The 25,488-nt window shown below is 36.9% G+C and overlaps 1 long non-coding RNA gene across 1 annotated transcript; it reads right to left on the reverse strand.

Moving 5' to 3' along the window:
• Positions 1-5,037: 5,037 nt before the first annotated feature.
• On the reverse strand, positions 5,038-12,356 carry LOC138843277 (uncharacterized). Its single transcript, XR_011377987.1, has 3 exons — positions 12,286-12,356; positions 8,474-8,587; positions 5,038-8,020 (listed from the first exon to the last, which is right to left on the reverse strand). It is a non-coding gene; the product is annotated as an uncharacterized lncRNA (long non-coding RNA).
• Between the last annotated feature and the right edge of the window lie 13,132 nt (positions 12,357-25,488).

Genomic DNA, 25,488 nt, shown 5'->3' on the forward strand with positions numbered 1-25,488 from the left:
TTCCTTTGCCATTGATTCACCCTCCAATGGCTGCCGTGGCTGGCGCACTGCACCTATCCGGAGGCAGGAGCCAGGTGCTTCTCCTGGTCTCCCATGGGGTGCAGGGCCCAAGCACTCGGGCCATCCTCCACTGTACTCCCTGGCTACAGCAGAGAGCTGGCCTGGAAGAGGGGCAACCTGGAGAGAATCCGCGCCCCGACCGGGACTAGAACCCGGTGTGCTGGTGCCGCAAGGCAGAGGATTAGCCTACTGAGCCTCGGCGCCGGCCTATGTAATCAATTTTATCATGAACCAATTAAACCTCGAAAGAAAAGAACCAAAGCAAGATATTCTACTGTTCATTCAAAAAAAAAAAAAAATTGCAGGCAGTGAGAATTGTGAAAGCTAATCCTTGGACAATATAATTTCAATAACTTGTGTCTCCATTGTACTCTGAATCATTTATAAATAAATAAAACAGCAGAAGATACAGATAAATGCACTCCAACTCTAAAATTCCTTCCATTACTGACCTTAACAATTGCCATCTTTTAATGCTTAGACCACAGTTCGCTGAAGATATTAAGGCAATTTGAATCAACTTAAAAAAATCATTTGTTTTAAATCATGGCAGATCATGGGTAGCCGGGATAACACTGATCTTAAAGGTCTACCACTATCAACTGGTATCCATGCAAGAAGTTCTCTATTATATTCGCCATGCCCTTTGGCTGTTATGTTAGAAAACTGAAAGGAACCAAGAAAGTTACGAACTGTAGAGCAGTGTCATTTTCTTCAGGGCATTCTGCAATAACAGTCCTGGTGCTGTCCAATCACTGTAACACTGAGAGCCTGCAGAGCAGTATCTTACTGTTAAGGAGGGCAGTGAGGCACCAACAGGTGTTTTAATCTTTCTGAGTTGTGGTACACCTGGGAGTTAGAGTGGTAGTTATCCAAATTTCATGACCTGAGAACAAATTATGATGTTGTTTGTAAAGCCAGCCTGGATAAAATAAGATTTATATAGTTCATTAAATAATGAGATCTGTGTTATAGTTGCATACCTGGGATCTATATGGATTCCTTTGGTGATTTGTGTCAAGATCCTTATCCAGTGAGTGTAATAGAGACCAAAAGTGGTGATGGTCCTAGAACTGTCTACCATTTTGCATTTCACTGCCACCTATACAAATTTCTGGCCATTTGAAATGGCCAATCAAGTTCAATATCACATCTTTGGAAAGTCATTTTCCATTTATTTCTTATGAAATGAAATGAAGAGACTAGTGTTTCTAAAAATTTATTAAAGCAATCATTTGCTTTTCTTTTATTTCCCATGGGAAAGAGTCTTGTTCACTCTGTAAGGCATTCTGTCTTTTTCTTTGGGTTCCTCTCACTGATAAGTAGAAAGAGAATGTTATATCACTTGGGAACTAAAAGTAACTCTTGTGAAATTCTCCCACTGTTAGTCGTTGGTTATTCTGACTTTCTAGAAGCAAAGCAAAAAGTATCTATCTAATTATCCAGCGAAACCGCTGCCTCGTTTTCAGGTCATATTGCAATATGACTAAACAAAGTACTGTAGGAGGTACAAAATATATATTGTGCATTCAGTGTTGGTACCAATTTTTGGCAGACAATTGTAAAAATACAATTTTTAAAAAGTAATTTTATCTGTTATACTATGGGAACCGTAAAAGCTTTTCAGCTTGGATAAAAAGTGGGAGAAGAGAAAGATGAATTCCTAGCGTTTTCTATTCTTTCTCCTTCCCTCTCCCTCCCTCCTTCCTCCTCTGCATGCCTGTCTGCCTCTACAGTTAACAGCATCAATCACAAAAACCAAGACGCCAGAGTATTCCCAAGGTGGAGCTGATATCCGGATTTAATTATATTATTTTAATGATAGTGTGTAACATTCCAAGTTTCAGCCCCTGAAATATGTAACTGTTAAGAAATTTCAAGCTGATTTTCTAATTTTGGTGATTGTGGAACGTTTGGCTCTAAATCAGTGTTCTGTGGTTTCTCTTTAAAACGTCATGCATCTTCAATTTAATTGAGAAGATACTTACTGAGTTCAAGGATTTGTTCAGCATTTTGCAATGAATAGTGATGGCAAATTGATTAGAGATGGTCTCTGCTTATTTATGGAGGAGAGGGTTACTTGCCAAAAATCATATGAAACAGATTCTGAATTACAGTGTAATTAATTGAGTCATTTATACATTTGTTAAATTTCCTTTCTTTTTTTAAATAAAATAGAACTACAGAGAGAGAGAGAGAGAGACGAGACAGAGAGATCCTCCATCTGCTAGTTCACTCCCCAAATGGCCATAGCTGCACCACAACACTGACCCCCATTATTTACATTTGTATCTATCTGTCACCTCTATCTATTAATCTAATGATGTAATTTCTCTATTTTTTCCTCAGTGCCTCTTCTAAGAACATGGCTTTGTATGTGTCAGGATGCCCAAATCTTTCTATTCACTTAATCTCATTCTAGTCTACTTTGAAATGTGATGTTTTTGACTGATTTTTAAACTATATTTTAAAAACATTTTTTTAAAATTTTGCCTTTAAAGATTTATTGTACATTTTTAAAGGCAGAGTTACACAGAGAGAGAGAGAGAGAGAGGGAGAGAGAGAGAAAAAAGATCCTCCATCCAGTGGTTCACCTCCAAAATGGCCACAACAACCAGGGTTGGACCAGGCCTGGGCCAGGAGCCAGGATTCTCATCTAGGTCTCCCACATGGGTGCAGGGACCCAAGCATTTGGGCCATTCTGTGCTGTTTTACCAGGCACACCTGCAGAACCCAAATTGGCACCCATATGGGATCCCAGTGTCACTGGCAATGATTTACCTGCTACTCCACAATGCTGGACCATTCTTTTGTTCTTATACACAATTTTAGTTTTATAATTTTGGTTTTCATACTGTTCCTATGAAATTAATCACCAGTTCCTATAAACATTTCTTTTTGTAATGTTATCAGTTGTGATTCTGTGGGGTTGATTTCTCATCCACGTCTAGATTTTCATCTCTTCTCCATTCTATTTTTAGTGTGGATTGTAAGTTATACTCTCTTGATATAATAACTTTAGGTCACACACACTTAAAGAGTCGTTCACAATGAGAAACAAAAGTATTTTCCCATTTCCCTTATTTAAAAACTTTTCCATTTAGCAATTAAAGTTCATTACAATTAATAGAATTTTCATAGCATAACCAAAATGCATTGCACTCTAAAGCTTATAAGCACATTCAGGTAATGATAATGACATCAATCTTGAGAGGTAGATAACATACATTACTTTCCTGACAGGGAGAGTGACTTTCCCTCAGGTAACAGGATAATTGATATCATCTCAATGTGAATTTAGGTCTTCTGATGTAGATCTTTCAAAATACTGTGATTTATAGCACTACCACACATGTAATGACCCTGGAATGACACTTCCTTGCCAGAATAATGGGTTGCTTGGCCATATTTTAAAAAATGAAGGGTACATAGGGGCAGTCATCATGGCTCAATGGCTAATCCACTTCTTGGGATACCCACATCCTATACAAAATGCCTTTTCCTTGAGTCATGGCTCCCCTTCCTGTCCAGCTTCATGTGCTATTCACCCTGGGAGGCAGTAAGTGATGACTCAAGTACTCAAGTCCCTGCCACCCATGCAGGAGACCCAGCTGAGCTCAGGGCTCCTTCCTTGGCGTGGCCCAGCCCTAGCTGCTGAAGATATTTGAGAAGGAAATCTGGGATTGGAAGATCTCTCTCCTTTCTCTCTCCCTCTCCCCCGCTTCTCTCTATCTCTATCTCTCTCTATTGCTCTCATTCTGTCACTCTTTCAAATAAATAAAAAATTAAAAACAATGTGTATGTATCCCTTCTCCTGGAATTATTGATTTGTTACTTATTACTCCTTATGAACTCCCAAATTTTGCAACAAATCTTGTTTATTAAATCGTTTTAGCACAATTTCTCTTACTTTCATTGTTTGCAAAATATTAACTTAAATAATTGCTCCCAGTATCAATTTATCTAAATTTTACTACAATATTTTCACTTGATGTGTTATTTTATGGTTTGCATCATATTTATATATTTTATTTCCTTCATTTTTAGGACCCACTTAGAATGTCTTATAATTTACAATGTGATATACTATTTAGCAAAATTCTTGGCATATATCAAATATTGACTGGATGCTTTTTAATTCATTACTGATCTCTAGTTTTGCACACTGTCTTACTGTTTTTTAGGATCTTTCTTGTCAAATTGATTCCCAATTGTGATAGGCAGAATAATAACCTCCAAAGATATCAGTGTCATATTCCTCACAAACTAGTAATATTTTGAGTTACAAACAGAGAGGGATTAAGGTTGCAGAGGGAATCAAATTTATTAACCAACTGGCATTGAGATAAGGAGATTAATTTGGGTTATCAGCCCGGGCTCTATACATAATAGAGGTATAAAAAACAGCAGCATAAAGTGTGAAAAACACCTGCCCAAGATTGCTGACTTCCTAGGTTAAAGCATGGGTGGCAAAGGAAAGAATGGGAATGGTGTCTAGTGGCTGGAAAAGGCAAGAAAATAATTCTCCATTAAGATCTCCAACAGAAAAGCCCTTTGAAGACTCTGGTGTTAGCCCACGGAGATTAATTTTGTAGTGGAATTTCACAATCTCTATATAAGAATAAAACCTTTGTGTTGTTAGAATTTCGTTACAGTAACCAAAGGAAACTAGTCCACAACTAATATACTATTCATCTGATAAAAACATTAGGCATGAACTTTTATGGAAAATCAAGAGAGATCGTCTGTGAAGAAAGATAAAGTTTAAATTTTCCATAAATGTTTTCTTGGTGTGTATACAGCCTTATTACTAAACAGCTATAACTAAATCTCAGCTAAATGTGAACCACCTTAGCATGGCCCCTGCTAACCTCTTCAGTCATCTCTCTCCTTATTCTCCTCCTTGTCTCACCAGCCACACTGAAATATACGCAGGTACCCAAACAAGCAAAAAAAAAAAAAAAAAAAAATCCTAAGCTTTCCCATTGTTTTTCCCTACCTTTTACTTTCTCTTTGCCTGATCTACCTTCAACATTCTTAGGTTTTCACACTCTGAACCTCACCTCCATGGCAAACCTTGTGGTTCCAGTCTGAGTCAGGCCCTTTCATTTGTGTTCCCTTTGCCTGCTAAACTACCTTTAATATGACTATAACTTTCTATAGTCCACTTGCTTTTTACCAGTTATCCTCACTAGATTTTCAACAACTTGAAGGTAGGAACTATGCACTGCTAGGTAGAGTGGTTACTTGATAAATTATTGTACGGTGAATGGACTTTCCGAAGTGAAGCTACTTCTCTGTAGCATATTTTCAAATCACATTCTGCATTCCATTCTCCTTGCTACTACACTGCTTCTGCTGACATTTAAAATTTCCCCATTTCATAGTTCACTATTAACTCACGTCCTATTTATCTCTTTCCTTTTATTGCAATTTCCTAAAATGTGTAACCTACACCTGTGCCGCAGCTTCTACTCATTTCTGTTCTCTAATCTCCTGCAAATCCGGCTTCTGAAACCACCATAGTGCTGCAATTATTCTCTTAATATCACCACCTGCCTACCCAAATTCAATAACCTTTTCTTAATTCATTTTATTAAATCTCTCCAATTCTTTAGACTCTCTTGATCTATAAATCTTTTTATTATTCCAGTTATTCTGTTCTTTCCAACTAATTTCTCTTTTGCTGCACCTGGCATTTTCTGCTTTGATTCAAAACTGTGGTTTATGCTCAAATATTCATTCTGTGTCTCCTGCTCTTCCCTTAAATTTTCACACAACGTCGTTGATTTCCCCTCGTGGCTTCAAACTCCACTTTATGTGTCACTTCGCGACTTCTCACCATTATTTCAGTTCCATATATGCAAATGCTAAGTGGCAGTGTGAGTCTGTCACCTTGACATTATTTGAAACTCAACCTTTCCTAAATAAATATTACAGTCTCTGAAACCAGATAACCTTCTGCATATTCCCATCACTGCCAGCACAGCCTCTTTAGCTCTAGTTTCTTATACCAGAAAACTTGGAACACACGACTTTCTGATTTTCCTTTACCCTCTAGATTCTTCATAGAATTTTCTTATATCTTTAACAGAAAATATGATAATATGAATTTATGTTGCCTTCCATTGGTTTACTACATATATACATTTAAAAATAAGATTTGGTTTGAATAAAGAATCCTGACTCTCTAATTCTTGCTGTGTATTCAAGGGGACATAGTTAACTTTTCTAAGCCTTGGTTTTCTCTCATTGTAGAAACAGGATTATGCTAATATCTATTATTATAAGAGTAATAGCTCATAGGGCCTTTTTAAGAGTGAGTTAATGTATGTATAACATTCACTACAATTCCTAACAAATAAATGCACTTGTTAAACAGTAGATATTACTACATATAGTTCATCTAATAACATACTTATATCTCACATTTTAGCATCTCAGAAATCAGACTGTTTTATAATCAAAAGAATGTCATAGATGATGTGCCAGGATTTCTTTTCTCCTAATGGTAGAATAACTGATAAACAATAGCACATCTTTTCAAATGAAGGTTTCCAAATTCAATAAAATCAAACATTTTCATTGATGTTATTGTATCAACAGTAACTGGTTCAATACTAAGCAGTCCTTATTCCTTTCAACTTTCTTTATCACAGGATGTCGTCTGCTTAGATTTCCTAAACATCCCTGTTATTCTCTTGATCCCTAGCTAAGCTTTCATGTGGTCTGTCCTTTCTTGGTGTTTCCGTTTTGAGCATTCTGCAGCACTTTAAATCTCATACAAGGGACCAGCACTGTGGTGTAGTATATAAAGCAGCAGCCTGCAGTGCTGGCATCCCATATGGGTACCAGTTGGAGTCCTGGCTACTCCATTTCTGATTCAGCTCTCTGCTATGGCCTGGGAAGCAGAGGAAGATGGCCCAAGTGCTTGGGCCCCTGCACCCGCGTGAAAGATCTGGAAGAAGCTCCTGGCTCCTGGCTTCGGACTGGCACAGCTCCAGCATTTGTGGCCATTTGGGGAGTGAGCCAGTGGGTGGAAGACCTCTCTCTCTCTCTCTCTCTCCCTCTCTCTCTGTCTCGGCCTCTCTGTAACTCTGCCTTTTAAATAAATAAATAAATAAATTTTTTCTAAAAAAAATCTCGTACAAGTCTGTGCTCCCAATCACTCTCTCAACTCTCTGTAAATCAGGTCATATTGTTCTCCCCTCTCACAGATACTTCCAGTTCCCATGCTTGTTTGCATCTGTATACCTTTGCTTCTGGGACTTGCATGCATATCCAACTTTCCCTTACCCCCTCTGTTTAATTAGTAGACTTCCTTAAGGAACAGATTTAGTTTTAATGAATTATTCTGTTAAAATAGTATTTTAGCTTGAGACAAGTTTTCCAAAAAAGTCACACTAAACTACTCTCACGTACATCTTCAGAACAAATTTTCTCATTGTAGGCATGCAATTCCACACACAGTGGAATTAAAAAAACTCAGATTATTTTTTTCAGTTCTATTGCTAATTTGATCTTACTTTTCTACCTAATATTATAGCACTATGCATGTATCCCTTCATGAATACATATGAAATATTTTTTCTTCCTCCTTGAATTAGAAGAGAGCTATATGATCGCCTCCCACCTCTCGTATTGATTGTTCAGACATTTTGGACATTTTCCCAGAGGCTGTGGTGGTTAATACCCCTTATATTTATCCTGTTCAGATTTCTTTCTGAGAATCATACAAGGAAAATCTCAAGCCAAATGCAAGGGAGGCCATCAACCTCTGCTGCACAGCTAATGAGTCCAGATAGACGACAGACTTGGCACTGGGCAGGAAGCTGGCACAGGGATGAAGAGGACACCTGTTCCCTGAGTGGTGCCTGTTCCCCAGCGAGCAGAGGAGAGTGGGCATGCATCCTGATTTCCACGTTCTCAGAGTGTCCAGAATATGACGGTATTCAAGCTTCTGGAAAAACAAAATTCGAATGTTTTGTATTAACAAAATGTGTGCAAGATTTTTCTAGATGAAATAAGTAGTGGAAATATCAGGAAGTTTCTTAAAACAAATTATTTACAGGATTTATTTTAGAAAAATACACTTTTGAGTGGCTGATAGAGACTACTAAGTAAATTTGGGTTAAAATGCTGCTGTGCATCTGAGGACACAATTTGATTTTAGTAGGATACAAACTGAATGGGATTGTGCACCTTTGAAAAGGTACATTGGCCGGCGCTGCGGCTCACTAGGCTAATCCTCCACCTTGCGGCACCGGCACATCGGGTTCTAGTCCCGGTCGGGGCGCTGGATTCTGTCCCGGTTGCCCCTCTTCCAGGCCAGCTCTCTGCTGTGGCCAGGGAGTGCAGTGGAGGATGGCCCAAGTGCTTGGGCCCTGCACCCCATGGGAGACCAGATAAGTACCTGGCTCCTGCCATCGGATCAGCACGGTGCGCCGGCCGCGCCGGCCATTGGAGGGTGAACCAACGGCAAAGGAAGACCTTTCTCTCTGTCTCTCTCTCTCACTGTCCACTCTGCCTGTCAAAGAAAAAAAAAGGTACATTGAACAATTAGTCTATATTCTGCATGACATTTGTTTGTCTGCCACTTAGTAAAGCAAAAAAAGATAAGAAATCAGAACATTCGTTAGTTAGATTTATATCTACCATATTATGTACACTTTAAAAAGATAGTAATTAAAATAGTATATTTTAAGTATCTGTTTTATTAAGTAAATATGTGTGACCCCTTTATTCATTGAAATCACCTCATCTTATTAATGCAAATCTAATCAAGTTATTTTTAAGTACTTTAATACCATCATATTTGATTCCTTCTCTTATTCCATTTGATAGACTGTAACTCCTATTTTGCACAAACTGTCAGAATGCAATCATTTTGACCAATTTGACTTCTTTTTACTTTTCTTCAATCACAGATTTCTGGAAAATGGTTTTAGGGATGTTTTGAAATTGTTCTGAAGAAATTTAGCTGCATCTTTCTAAATCTAAGCTCTCAATATTTTGTCAAAATGAATTCACTTTAATACAACTCAGAGTTAGTATCTGTCTGTTTTCCCAATAATTCAATATTTCTGATGTTGTGCTTACAATGTACTTTTATAGAATATAGGGTCAAAATAATTATTTTAATTACTTCAAACAGATAAGAGCAATATATTGACTTTAATTTTAAGGTAAATGTATTGACACATTTATTCTGAATCTGATTGTGTCTGCAGATAAATCACAGTTGTTAACATAAGCATTGAAGAAAATATGGAATAAACAATTTTGGAAAAACCTGCATAAGCAGGATGTATTTCTGCTATACTCTAAATGTCAATAGTGAGATAAAAACTATGTGAATAGGACATGTAAAATGCTTTTCTATTTTGGTTATTCAAGATCAACCAAGAGAGATGAAATCACGTAGGCACTTTTGCTCACTGTTCAACTGATGTCTGAAGTACTGCTAAAGAGGCAGAGTGTGCAACAAGAGGCATTTGCCTGAATGATTTTGTACAGACAGATTTATATGAGTGGCTGTGAATCTCACAGAGAATTTTTCTTCAGGGATCTAATACTTGTAATGACACACTTGAGGGAGCAAACATGATTACAGGCCCCACTCTATAATAAATATTTCTTAAGAACGTGTATTAGGCACATATGCGTGGGGAGAAGAATCTCCCTCACTTGGCCATTACCGTGACATATACAAGGACACTTTCTTTTGGAGAAGACTGTCAAGAAAACTGGAGAATATTGACTGTTCCGAAAATAGGAATCCAAGATAGGAAATGTCGGGGGAACAGTGTCACCCCTGAGGTGGAGAGGAGGGTGCTGGCCAGCTGGGAAGCAGAGGTTTCTGGAGACACTCAGGGAACATCAGGGGCAGGGCCTGACGTTAAGAGCCTGCAGAAAGGCAGACTTTGTGCCCTTCGACCTATGATCCCTCAATTCAACCTGGCTTCTTCTAACTGCAAATCTTATTTTTAGATGCAGGAGAAGGATCTTCCAAAGCAGATAGCCCAAAATGCTATGTCCAAACATTCTAGAAGCTTATTTCCTTCTCTTAAGTGTGCAGGTCGAACAGCCAGGTGCTTTGTTCTATGTATTCTTCCAAGTATCTCAGTTTTTCTTGATTTTTTTCCTCCATCAACTTCTAGAGTGTATAGTATGTTGACAAGTGTTTAATGGCAAATATTCCAAGTGCAATACTAACTGAAATTAGTTTATATTTTACTTGTATTAAGAAAGACAAAAAAAATGAAACAATGACAATGCATCATTAGGTCAATAGAATGAATAACTTTTTTTATGAATCTGGTAACATATACTGGAAAGTTATTTCCTCAATATTTTTTGCTATTCAGAAGGAAAAAGCTACAAGCATAACATACCTCAGAGTTTAATCTGCATTATTAATATATTCTTCATTGTTATTTTAATTCTAGATAATCAACAAAGTGATAAATGAAAATTTATTTGTACCATTTTCTACTTTCTATGTTTTATTTTTGAAAGATTTTATTTATTTATTTGAGAAGCAGAGTTACAGACAGTGAGAGGGAGAGACAGAGAGAGATCTTCCATCTGCTGGTTCATTCCCCAAATACTCCAAAGCTAGCAGCCAGGAGCTTCCTCCAGGCCTCCACTGGCAGGGCCCCAAACAACTGGGTCATCTTCAATTGCTCTCTTAGGCCACAGCAGACAGCTGGATCAGAAGAGGAGCAGCCAGGACTAGAACTAGGGCCCATATGGGATGCCTGCACTGTAGGTAGAGAATTAACCTACTGTGCCACAGTGCTGGTCCCAGCTTTCTGTGGTTTAAACAACTCTAACCTTCACTGTTTTCTTAAATTTTTTTTATTTTAATTTTTAATTCATTTTTTACAGACTCAATGTGCTTTGTAGATTCAATTCAAAGAACATAGTGCTATTCCTTTCCTCCCTTCCTCTTCCTCTGTCCTTCCACCCTCCTTCCTTCTACCTTTTTTTTTTAGTTTTTGAGATAGCTTACTTTAAATTTACATTACAATAACAGGCTTAATACTTCCCCTAATAAGAACTTTAACAAGTAAAAAGTAAGATTTTAGTTTAGTGGGAATATAGACCATGACTATAAACAAAAATTAAATGGAAAAATGGTCATTTCACCATAAAATACATAAAAGTAAATTTTAAAATTATCACTGGTCATTAAGAAACTACAATAGTGTAACATTCTTAACCATTGTCCAACTGACATTTCACGTTACATTCAATGTGACATGTCTCAATTCAGGACTGTGGGGAATGGTTAGCATCACACCATTATGTAGTAGTCCTACCATAAAATGCAATAAACATAAGAGCATAGATAATATTCAAATCTATTCAAATAACTAAGAAATGCTATATTTTTAATATTTTACCTTAAAATGTGATTTATACAATTGTAAATACATACAATTTACTTTAAAGAATGTTTATATTTAACAATCATCTCAAAAAATTTAAAAGCAATCTGTTAGATAGCCCTTGAAAGCCAGCACAAGCCAGACCTTACCCATCACTTCGTAGTTTGTACCCTCATTTTTCATTCCCTTGGTCAAACCTGATCAGAAGTAATTGTTTTGAATTATATTATGTGGGAAAAATGTAGAGCAATAAATTTTCTTCTTTTGAAGTCATACAAAATGTATATATATCACTTTTATTTACATAACACTGGTGATAATCTTGCCCAAGGCCACTGCAGAGAAAGTAAGATAATGTGGTCTCCAGTTCAACAAGTACTTACATTGTTTAAAGGAAAAGTATAGACTAGATCTCACTGAAGAAGTGACAATCGCTGCCAGTATTTCCTTTCTGGCCTCTCTCATAACCACAAGCCCCTTACTATATATGTGAACGTGAAAAATCCTCATCATTTTACCAAGGACACTAAACTGTACACTCATTCATCTTTATCTTTTAATATGTTCAAAGCAAAGGATCTCTGGATACCGCACATTTTTCTCCATTTGTTCAAACTATGGTTCTTATTGGTCCAATGACCTATAAACTAGTAAACAAAGTAATCTGCTACCTTATATACAATGCAGCACATAATGGTATCATATGCTACTAGGTTAAAGTAAGAAAGCATAATTGAAATACTACATTCAGTTGAAGAAATCTATAGCTTGTGTATTATCTATGAACACATAGCTATGCAGGAATCCATCTATGCTGGTTAAAATTTCCTACCTTGTCATGGAAATAAATCGAACTTGGGTGCTGATTTCCACCACTTTGAAGGAATTCCCATAAGTGGTACTACACAGTCTGAGCTTTAAATCTAGTTTAGCCTTTCTTATCTAATCATCCTCCTTGGCCATATGTGAGGTAGACGTTGGAGTCTCTTAAAGGGGCCCTGCTTTGGAAGCTCATTGATTACTGCTGCATGTTTGTGAATCTTGGAGTTGCTTTAGATGCTGAAACAATCAAAATGTTTGTAAGTACCAGTTTTTAAAATTAGCATTAACATCAAACCCATCATTAATATTAGAAATGTTGTACATGATTGCCTCCTTTACTTTCTATTGAAAATAACTACTGAACAGATTCCTGGTTTATTCTCCATATTGCTGTAGTTTGTTAACCAAATTTTCAGCTAACATCACTTCCTAAATTCCAGTGTTGCTAGTTTTGTACCTTTTCATAATTGAACAATAGCTTTCCATCAACTACTGAATAAAGTCCAAATTTCTTCTCTTGTATGCAAACTTGTACGGTCTTTGACTCTTCCATCCTATATCTTTCCATTTCAAATTGATTTGCTTGATATTTACAGTCCAAATAAAGCAACACATTGGCAAAATTTTAATTCCCTGATACATAATGACATTTTTTGAACCTCATGTATTTCACAAAGTTACTTGTCACCCTTTAATTTGTTGCTGTCCAAATTTATTTTTCCAATCATAGTTCATTGACTTTTGCTTTGATATATTCCCTTATAATAGAGTTAACCCCTCACACTAGGCTATCAAGGGCTATCTAACAGATTGCTTTTAAATTTTATTTAAGGAATACAAACTTCACGCTTTTCATAAATACAACTTTAAGAATGTAGTGATTCTGCCCACTGTACCTGTCCACCCATCCACACTCACACCCCTTCTCCTCTTCTCTTCCTATTCCCATTTTTATTTTTTACTAAGATCTATTTTTTTTTTTTTGGACAGGCAGAGTGGACAGTGAGAGAGACAGAGAGAAAGGTCTTCCTTTGCCGTTGTTTCACCGCGCTGATCCGATGGCAGGAGCCAGGTACTTATCCTGGTCTCCTATGGGGTGCAGGGCCCAAGCACCTGGGCCATCCTTCACTGCACTCCCTGGCCACAGCAGAGAACTGGCCTGGAAGAGGGGCAACGGGGACAGAATCCGGTGCCCTGACCAGGACTAGAACCCGGTGTGCTGGCGCCACAAGGCAGAGGATTAGCCTAGTGAGACGCGGCGCCGGCCCACTAAGATCTATTTTTAATTAACTTTATACACATGCATTAACTCTATACTAAGTATAGAGTTCAATAAATTCTATGAATAAAAGAAAAAAAAACTGTTCCACATGCTTTCAGTCCTGCTGCTGTCATGTGAACTAATTTAATCAGCTATAGTATGAAATTCTAGAGGGCCAATATGTATATCTATTTATAAATCTCATATACTTAACATAATGTCTGACATAGGTTTTTGTGTTCAAAGTGTTAGTTGAAGTAGTAAAGAATAATGGTGAGTGGGGCCGATGCTGTGACACAGCGGGTTAATGCCCTGGCCTGAAGCACTGGCATCCCATATGGTCACCGGTTCAAGACCCGGTTGCTCCATTTCTGATTTGTTCTCTGCTATTGCCTGGGAAAGCAGTAGGAGATAGTCCCAGTCCTAGGGCCCCTGCACCCGTGTGGGAGACCCGGAAGAACTCTTAGCTCCTGGCTGTGGATCGGCGCAGCTCCGGCTATTGTGGCCAATTGAGGAGTGAACCAGTGGATGGAAGACCTCTCTCTGTCTCTCTGCCTCTCCTCTCTCTGTGCAACTCTGACTTTTCAAATAAATAAATAAATAAATCTTTTAAAAATTTTAAAAAAAGAATAATGGTGAGTATTTGTACCTACTACTTAAATAAGCACTTGTTTGAATCCTGACTTTTCTACTAGTAGCTTTATGACTTAATAAAATGTAATTTACCCTTTAAATTGTAACTAACTCATCTGAAATTGGAAACAATGACATAAGTGACTTAGTTATGAACAAGTAATATACTTTTTGAATAATTAAGCGCAACGCCTTTTAGTGTTTTTACAAATACTAAATTTCATTATTTTTGTTGGACAAATTAATGAGCTGGCCTATGGTAATTCTGAATTCATATACACACCATCTTGTTTATATCTTGGAGGTCTGATTATTTTATCAGACTGAAGCCTCATTATAACAGATAGAATATCCATTATTTATTTCTACAATCATCCTTTACTATATGGATTTCTACTAGTTAAGACAAGTCATATTGTTGTTGAATTTTACTTATATTTTAATATCATTAGATATATTCTCAGAGGGAAAGGTATTTTACAAATTGAGTTAATAATAGTGATAGAAAATGTTTCATAATTGATAGGACTTCTATCGTGACATTAAATAAGGCTAGGAAGGTGGCTGACAGCTTGTGTTAAGCTGCTGAATCATTAACATAATTTCTTTTTTTAAAAAGATTTTATTATTTATTTATTTGAAAGAGTTACACTGAGAGAGAAGGAGAGGCAGAGAGAGAGAGAAAGAGGTCTTCCATCCACTGGCTCACTCCCCAGTATGCCACAATGGCCAGAGCTGAGCTGATCTAAAGCCAGGAGCCAAGAGCTTCTTCCGGGTCTCCCACATGAATGCAGGGGCCCAAGGACCTGGGCCATCTTCTACTGCTTTCCCAGGCCATAGCAGAGAGCTGAATTGGAAGTGGAGCAGCCAGGTCTCAAACCCATGTCCATATGGGATGCCAGCACTGCAGGTGGCAGCTTTATCTGCTACACCACAGCCCAGCCCTTTAGTAACATAATTTCTAACTTTGATTTTCATTTTTGTTTTATTTAACTTAATATATATGATACATGACATATCATTTTCCCTCTGTACAATATTTTTTCCAAGGATATTATTAGTTCTGTGAGGCCTGTTAAATGTGTAAAGATCATGTCTCTTTAGCTATTCAAGGAATGGATGGCTTTGCTATCTCAGGGGCCAGGAATTGTAAGGTAAGTCATGGAGATAAAATAATATTTCTCTTTCAGTTATCTCACATTGGTGTTCAAATGGAGCTAATTTTTTTCTGGACAACATTTTCATTTCTAGTTAAAATGTATTTTTAATTAAATAGATGTTACCTATTTGTAGAGCTCTGGTCAGTGCTACTATGCTGATTCATATTTCTTATTCAATGCTTACTTTACTCCTGTTACTTTAACATGCTGGCACAAGTTATATTAATCCATACAGAATTTAACAGCACAGCATGCAACCAAAGCTAACTTGAATTCTAGCCCAACAGCCAAAGTATGTTAATCATACAATCATGCATTTGCCCCTTAATTCCTCAAAATTGGTAATCTTAGAAATTAAAAATTAGGCCTATATCTCCATATCCAATATATTTATTACAATTCCAACATGTACTCACATTAAGCACCAACATACAAGGATTTCCAAGCAACACTTGAAGGTGATTACTACTAGGAACATGACTAGCAAACTAACAGCAAAGAGAAGAGTCTTCTGGTGAAAAGGGAAGACCTAGTCGGGCCTGAGCCACCCGTTAGTGTGCTTCATTTGGCAAAGGCAGATCTGGGTTGAGCCCTTTCTTTAAAATGATTGGGACTACAGGTATGGAGAGGAATTATGTTAACAGTAGTATTGCATTTTCTAAGTCTTTAATAAAAATTCTCATGTTTCATCCATTTGATTAAGGGAAATATCATGTGTTATGTGTATTATTTTTATTTAAAATAGCCATATATATTACTATATGATTATAAGATCCCAAGATCTTTCGGAATAATTTCAAGTCTTCCTTTAAAAAAAAGTGGAGTTTAACATTTGGAGGATTCAAAGAAGGATATTTTCTTATCTATATTTTTTCAAAGATACCATGAATTAAAGGAAATTAAAAATACCTACAGATAGCACTTAAGGAAAGTTTAATATGTTTTAGGCACTCTTTTTTTTTTTTTTTTTGACAGGCAGAGTTAGACAGTGAGAGAGAGAGAGACAGAAAGAAAGGCCTTCCTTTTTCCATTGGTTCACCCAACAAGTGGCCGCTACTGCCAGTGCATTGCGGCTGGTGCTCTGCGCCAGTCCGAAGCCAGGAGCCAGGTACTTCCTCCTGGTCTCCCATGTGGGTACAGGGCCCAAGGACTTGGGCCATCCTCCACTGCACCCCCAGGCCACAGCAGAGAGCTGGACTGGAAGAGGAGCAACCAGGACAGAATCTGGTGCCCCAACAGGGACTAGAACCCAGGGTGCCGGTGCTGCAGGCGGAGGATTAGCCTAGTGAGCTGCCACGCTGACCCTAGGCACTCTTTTAAACATTTCAGGTACCTCCTTCATTCAATCCTTATGATCTTAGCAAGTTAAAACTATGATTATTCCACTTGGAACTGAGAAAACTTTGTCTTTGGGAGGCAAGTAATTTGTGCAGAATCACATGAATAATTAGTGGTGGGGCCAAGTATCAGACTCAACTCTGTTAATCTCTGAATATTATAAAATCTAATAGTTATATACAAATGGAAAACAAGCAAAAGATATATGTAAGAGTTTGAATGATAACTCACTGTGGCTAAGCATTCAATTGTCTAAATATACTGATCTTAATAAAGCATTTTTTATACTATTCTATTATTTTGCTGTTACTGAAAGTAACTTGAAAACAATATGTTTTCCAGTTCTGAAAAGGGGAAGCAGTCTTTTCAAATTTTGCAACAAGATATAATAATTAACTATGTATTTCCACCCAGATTGTGTCAGAAATTTGAGGGCTGTTATTTACATTCTTGATAATCAAATGAAAATATTTTGTGATAAATGCTTTATAGAAAGACTAAATATTGAAAATAATCTCAACACCCTTGAAAATAACATCTTTGAAAGTAACCATGGCGACAAATAGGTGTTTCTAACCATTGGCAAATATAGTATTTATATAGACAGCAGAATCGATAGCTGTAAGTTGAAGTGTATGAAGTTTGTAATTGTAAAGCTTTGTACTTCTGCAAAAAAAATTTTTTTGACAGTCTAAATTATATTGTTTTAATTACTTAAATATTATCCCCCTAAAAAAGTATAGGTAGCTCAAATTGTGCCATTAATCTATCATTTACTTTTGGAGAATATTTTAGTTTAAATCCAGTTGTGAAATGGGGTTCTACTCTGCTTGGGTAGTTACAAGACAGTGGCACAGCTAATTAAAGACTTCCAGTGGGAGGAAGTAACACAAGCCTGTAATCTTGAGGTGGTTTCAAGGATAGATGAAAAAGTGAGGCACACATAGAAATTAATTTAAATGACAATAGTTCTCCTCGGGTATAAAAATGCAATATTGTTTCTTATATTTTTTATTTATATAAGGTGAACAAATTTAAAGTATAATTTGTACAGATTTAAGAGCATACCACACTACCCTTGCTCCCACCCACACTTCTACCCTTCCTTCTCATTCTTTTGTTAGTTTTTCTTGATTAAACTTTTTGACTAATATAAAAATATGCATTCAATAGATACAGTTCCAAGAGACAACCACACTTTCATTCCACTTCTTCCAATATGCCTCCCTTTCTCCCCTTCCTTCTCTTGATCAGTTATTGCAAAACCATGATTTTAGGCTTAATTCGCCACTGATGATAATATTCATTCATCAAGTAAAAAGTGGAAAGACCAAAGTTCCACATGAGTAAAGTAAGGTCTAAAAATGACAACTATATCACAAAAGGACCATTTTATTCCTATATATTTTTTTGTAATTCTATATTAACTGCCACGTATCAGAGAAAATATAAGATATTTGTCTTTTGGAGACTGGCTTATTTCGTGAAGGATAATCATTTCCAATTATATCCATATTGTTGCAAAACACAGGGCTCAAATATTTTTTATGACTGAATAGTATTCCATATTGTATATACCACATTTTCTTTATCCAGTCATCAGCTGATGGACATCTGGGTTGATTACATAGCTTAAGTATTGTGAATTGAGCTGCAATAATCATGGGGATACAGATCATTCTTTCATATACTGATTTAGTTTTCTTTGGGAAAATTTCCAGGGGTGTGATGGCTGAATAACATGATAGATTCATATTTCAGAGGAATCTCCATACTGTCTTCCATAATTGTTGGACTAGTTTACATTCCTTCCACATCCTCCCCAGCATTTATTGTTTTTTGATTTTTGGATGATAGCAATCTTAACTGGGGTAAAGCAAAAATTTCACTGTGGTTTTGATTTCCCTGATGGCTAGTAATCCTGAGCAGTTTTTTTTTTTTCTGTTATTGTGTCTGTTGGACATTGGAATTTCCAGTTTTGAAAAATATCTGTTCAAGTCCTTTGCCCATTTCTTAACTGGATTGTTTGTTTTGCTGTTGTTGAGTTTCTTGAGCTCTTTATAGATTCTGAATATTAATCCCTTATCAGTTTCATAGTTTGTAAATATTTTCTCCCATTCTGTAGGTTCCCTCTACTTTGCTCAGTGTTTCTTTTGCACTGCAGAAGCTTCTCAGTTTGGCTTAATCCTATGTGTCGATTTTAGCTTTGATGTCCTGTACATCTGGGGTCTTTTCCAAGAAATCTTTGCCTATGTCAATGTCTTGCTGAGTTTCCCCATTGCTCTCTACTCATTTGATGGTTTTGGGTCATCGATTATGTCCTTGATCCGTTTTGAGTGGATTTTTGTGTAAGGTGTAAGGTGGGGGTCTTGTTTCATACTTCTGCATGTGAAGATCCAATTTTACCAGCAATTTTTGTGTAAGAGGCTCTCCTGTCATTAGGGATTGGTTTTAGGCATTTGTTGATCTGTGGATTGATTTCTGGGGTTTCTATTTTGTTCCATTTGTTTACATGTCTATTTTTGTGCCAGGACCAGGCTGTTTTGATTATAAGTGCCCAGTAGTATGTCTTGAGTCTGATAGTATGATGCTTCTGGCTGGGTTTTTGTTATTTGATATTGCTTTAGTTATCCAGGGTCTCTTGTTTTTCCTAATGGGTTTTAGCATAGATCTATATCTGAGAAGAATGGTGCTTGTGTTTTGATTGGAATCTTGTTGAATATGTAAATTTCATTTGACAGTATGGGCATTTTGATGATATTCATTCTTCCAACTCATGAACATTGAAGATTCTTACATTATTTTGTGTAGTCTATTTCTTTCTTTAATGTTTTGCAATTTTCATCATAGAGGTATTTCATAATATTTCATAAATTTATTTCCAGATATTTGTTTCTGTAGCTATTGTAAATGGGACTGATCTTAGAACTTCTTTCTCAACCATGGTATTGTCTGTGTATATAAAGGCTATTGATTTTATTGTGTTTATTTTATATCCTAAAAGTTTAGCAAACTTATGAGTTCCAATTGTCTCTTAGAGAAGCCCCTATGTATAGAATCATGTCATCTGAAAACAGGGATAGTTGACCTCTTCTTTTAAAATTTTTATCCATTTGATTTCTTGTTCTTTCCTATTGGCTCTGGCTAGAGCTTCCATAACTATATTGAGTGGAAATGATGAAAATGGACACCCTCATCTGGGTCCAGATCTTACTACAAATGCTTCCACCTTTTCCCCATTCAAGGTATTGCTGGCTGTGGGTTTGCCATTTATTTCCTTGATTGAGAAGAGGAATGTTCCTTCTAAATCTAAGTTTTTTTTTCATGAAAAGATGTTGTGTTTTATCAAATGATTTCTCTGCATCAACTGAAGTAATCATATAGTTTTTATTCTTTAATTTGTTAATGTGATTCATCACATTTATTGATTGAAATATGTTGATACATCCCTACATACTAAGGATAAACTCCACTTGGTAGAGGTGAATAATCTCTCTGATGATTTGTTGGATTCTATTAGCTAGTATTTTATTGAGAATTTTTGCATCTGTGTTCATCAGGAATATTTGTCTATAATTTCTCTTTGTTGTATCATTTTCTGGTTTAGGAATTAAAGTGATGCTGGCCTCATAAAAGGAATTTGGAAGGATCCCTTCCCTTTCAATTGTTTTGAACAGCTAGAGAAGAACTGGAATTAGTTTCACTTTAAATGCCTGGTAAGATTCGGCAGTGAAGCTATCCATTCATGGGTTTTTCTGTATAGAGAGGCTCTTTATTACTCATTCAATTTCTTTCTGGTTATTCGTCTGTTTAGATTTTCTGATTTCATGACTCAATTTGGATAGATTTTATGTTTTCAGATGTATCTCTGTTGATCGATATTTTTGATTTTTTGGCAATTACTTTATGTATTAATTCCTGATGATTCTTCATCTGTGGTATCTGTTCTTACATCTTATTTTTCATCTCTAATTTTATTGATTTGGGACTTTCCTCTCTTTTTTGGTTACTTGGGCCAATTATTTACTTACTTTTTTCAAAAAATAGCTCTTCATTTCACTGATTTTTGTATTTTTTGTATCTATTTTGCTAATTTATTTTCTAATTATAATTATTTCTTTCCTCCTACTAATTTTGGGTCTGGTTTGTTGTTGTTGTTCTAGGGCCTTGAGATGCTTTGCTATGTCATCACTTAATGTTTTCACAATTTCTTAATGTCAGCACTAATTGCTAAAAAAGTTGCATCCTAACACTGCTTTGCCATATCACATAAGTTTTGGTATATTGTGTTTTCATCTTCATTTGTTTCTAGGAAGTTTTCTTATTTCTCTTTTGACTTCTTCTATGACTCACTGTTCATTCAGGAGCATGTTCTTCAGTCTCCATGTGATTACATCATTGTATAGAGTTTTTTAAGTTGCTGATTTCCAGCCCTGCCAGTTATCAAGGCCAGACTCAAAATCAGTGGGGAACACAGACTTTTACCTCTAATAAAATCCCTCGATAACCTGCATGAGAGCCACCACAGCCTCTTCTGGTTTTATGGTTGTGTTCTCTGCCTGCTAATCTTTGGATGCCCTTGTGGAGGGTAGGGGGGAAAGAGATATGCTTTTCTTTCATGATGCTGTGCTAGGGTTGCAGGCTGGACTCATGGTGTGTTCTGCAAGATTATCCCTTAGGCAATATTGCCAATGACTTGTCCTGCCACAGTCTGTCTGCATCTCATTCTCAGAATTTGGCATCTCTGGTCCCTCGCTGTGTGAGTTGCAAGTGGTGTTCTCACTCGCTGCTGCATATTCGTAGTGTCCACGCTGATCCATGGTGTCTTTCTTCCATCTGTATAATTGCCATTGCAAACATCTTACGAATTCTCCCCAGGGAATTCACTTCCTCCACCTTTCTTCTGTTATCTTTCCTTAGTCAAAATCAGTATATCTTTTCCTTATCCATCCATCTTCGAATCCTTTTGTTACTTTTTCTTTTAATTTTTACAATGACATACTTTCAGTTTATTTTATAATCACAATCTAAGCCCTCCCCCAAAGAAAGGATTCAACCAGTACCAAGTAGAAAGAACACTTATCCTCAAGAATATAGACAAGGCCTGCAAACAATAATCAAATCTCAGAATGTTACTTTCACTCATATACAATTTTTTTGTATTCTGTGTATTACTTACCACAAATCAGAGAAAACAGGATATTTGTCTTTCTGGTTATGTCTTATTTCACTAATTGCATCCATTTTGTTGCAAAAGACAGCATTTCATTCTTTTTTACTGCTGACTAGTATTCTATAGTGTATTAAATACCACATTTTCTTTATCCATTCATTAATTCATGGACATCTAGCTATTGTGAATTGCACTGCAATAAACATGGGTTATGGATCACTCTTTCATATGCTGATGTCATTTCATTTGGATAAATTCCCAGAAGTGGTATGGCTTGGGTCACATGGTAGATGTATTTTTGGATTTCTCCTAAAAAATATTTTGAAGATAGAGGTGGGAAAATTCATAGTAGATGTATAATAACTGATTGCAAAGAATGACTGTTTGTGGGGGAAAAACATCTGGTCTAAATACCATGTGAGGTGATGGATATTATTAATTTTATTAATTAATCACTTTGCTATATGTAGCCATGCTGTATGTATTAAAACATCATGTCACATACCTTAAATTATCAAAAGAGGAAACCACAATAAAACTCATTTTGAAACTTCACTTGTATATCAACATTATTGGATCATGGGATACCCAGATTTTAATAAAACATTATCCTGTCTGTTTCCATAGGATATCTCTGGATGAGACTGCTATTTCAATGGGTAGACTGCATAAAGCATATTGTCCTTCCTAGTTTGGCTGCTCTCATCTAACCCATGGAAAAATTGAATAGCACAAAAGGCAGATTCTTTCTTAAGAAGAGAGACTTCTACCTGAGCACTTCTGGAGAGGGATATAAAAATTTTCTGATTTCATCTCCCAATGGGATTAACTATAAATTTTGAAACTTCCAGTTTTCAAAATCATGGGAGCCAATTTCATACAATATTCACACATATAAATCTCCTATTGGTTCTACTTCTCTGGAGAGTCCTAGCATACTCTCCTTCTATAAAGTTACATTTTTTTATAAACTTGAATTATGCCTTATCCCACGTGCAAATAACAGAGCTCCTCCTAAGCTTATTTAAAGAACTCATGGAAGTAATGTATTTCCATAGATATATATTAGGGTAACACATTAGTCAGCAGGGAAATTAGCAGGGAAATCTTCAGAAGGCATGTGGGGTTTAAGAATTATGAAAGGCGTAAGAGATATAAATTTATAGAAGTAAAGATCACTTCCTTCTGGTTTGCAACAATAAATTTCTATCAGTTGTCTATTGCAGCATAGAAATCCATGCCAAAAGTTAGTTAAATAAAACAGTTGGCTGAAGGCTCTTCTTCCCGGGTGGCAAATTGGTGCTGATTTACGGCTGAATGCTTTGTTTCTCATTTACATGGACCTCTTCATGTGTGACCTGTATCTTATGTCAGAGAACATGGCTAGGTCACAGGGGAATGACACAGGAGATAAGTAGAAACTTCTAGTATTAATCTCTGAACAAAGAAACTGGAAATATATATATGTATATGTGTATATATATAACACATATATATACACACACACACAATATATATATATACACACACACACAAACACATTCAGAAGAGAATGCAAACAGCCTCCTGATGGAGAACTATAATTTACAAGATTCAGGGTTTTTCTCTTATATGACAGAGTGTGGTGTCAAGGGCAATATGTAATTGAATATTCAAATAGGGTGGATTTGGGGCAGGGCCTGAGTATCAGCCGCTTACCTACTCCTTTTTTTAAAAAAATCACAGAAGTTACATGGTGTTTTGTGCAGGATTGTAATGGGTGTGCCAAACTTGCAGCCATGTTGGATATTTCCAGGCCCGTGCCACCCGGAAAGCTGTATCTGCATGGAAGGAGGAGTGGTACACATGGGGCTGCAGCACAGATGCTCACAGTCCTCAGTTCTTTACTATCTCCTCACCTACATCATTTCCCCCCTCGGAGATTGTTTTCTCTCAATCTGAATGAAAAGTTTGCAGGGTGGGTTGCGGGGAAAGTCAATCTTCTGTAACTTCTTCATGCTGTTTCAAGGTATTGTCCCTGCCTATTAAAAAATAGTCGCTTGGTAAATGATCTGAAGATTTTGTTTGAGGAGCTTGAGGTTTGTCAGCAGTCATTGACAATGGCTGGAATCCCGCATGAACGTTATTTCTGCAAGGAACTCTTGAATTCTGGAAGAGCCAGGTTTGACCTTTAGGACATGTATAATTGGGACAAGTTTAACAAGGACAAGGGTAAGAACTATTTAGAAAAGGGACAATACTTCTTACTGTTCCCAGATTGTGGACAGTCAGGGCATTCCGTTGTCAAAAACCATGAAATCATTTGACTTCATCATTAATTCAGATTTATTTTTCATGAGCTCACTGCTTATAATGTAAGTACAACAGATTTTATTGGTCACAGTACATATTCTGCTTTGCCCTACCAGTAGTTAGTTTAGGGCTAATCAGTTGTACCTAACCACTTCAGTTAGGAAATCTAAAGAATTGTGTAGTTGTTGTAGGGACTGGTCAGTGCTCTGCATTAAGTTGTCCAAGGCAATAGACATATTTCTTAAAACAACTTCATGTATGTAGTTATATAGTAGAAATGTTTACTAAGGTTGGGGGGGGCAGTTTTCTGTCAATTGCAGTTTTCTGAGAGAAATAGGAGCAGAAGCAGGAAAAACACTTAGCTGGGAAATGCAGGAGACTTAAAGCCCCTTTCCAGGGAGAAGTGTATGGCAAAAGAAAATTTTACTTATCTTTTAACCTTTTGAAGATAAATTTGAGTTCCTCAATTGGCTCATAAGTATAGATAGAATTATCCTTTTAGTGTGCCTATGAGGACCCACTAAAGGGTAGATGTTTAATTCTTGACTGATATACCAAGTACAAATTAGCTGTAATTTAACTGCAGTAAGAGTCCTAAGTAGCACATATCTGCTGGGGAAATTGATTGTTCATGATTTTTAGAATCTGGGACTGGGAGAATCTTGTTGCCATACCCTGTCAGAGCTTTCTACATCTGGCCTAAACTGATAATATGCTTTCAAAGGGGAAGTCAGGAAGGGTATCCCATATAATATCTCAAAAGGGCTAATTTGTAAGGGCCACGAAAATGTCTTGTGTATTCTAAGGAGAACAGTAGACAATAATGTGCCCTAGAGATTGGTATTTGACCCATGCCCAGGACATCCTGAGTGGCAGCCTTTCTCTTCTCTATAGCCAGTGCAGTTCCTCTGGTGACCCAGTTAGTCCCTCTTTGGTGTCCTCTGTAATGAAATACAGCCACTTCCAGATATTCTTACCTACAACATCCACAGTCACCCGGGGCTACAAGAGTGTTAGGGGTGCAGGCGCCACTTGAGTTTCCAGGCCTGTCAGTCCTCAGATGAGGAAAGTGGGAGTACTTCTCGCCATTAAGACCTGAAAGTAACCCCATTTCCAGTAGCCCTTCTATTTATACTGGGGCCAGATGGGAACTGAGACAAAGAAAACCTCCAAGTGCAAGAGAAGCAGAAATTGGGAAAAACGCAGAAGCTGATATTTGAATGAGTTTTTAATTTCTTCCTCCTAGCTGGCTTGGCAATGATGTTTTGAAGAAGGGGCCGGCACTGTGTCTTAGTGGACTAAGCTGCTGCATGCCGTGTCAGCATCCCATATGAATGCTGGTTCTAATCCTGGCTG

The sequence above is a fragment of the Oryctolagus cuniculus genome, chromosome 8 (genome assembly GCF_964237555.1).
Source record: "Oryctolagus cuniculus chromosome 8, mOryCun1.1, whole genome shotgun sequence".
Lineage (NCBI taxonomy): Eukaryota > Metazoa > Chordata > Mammalia > Lagomorpha > Leporidae > Oryctolagus > Oryctolagus cuniculus.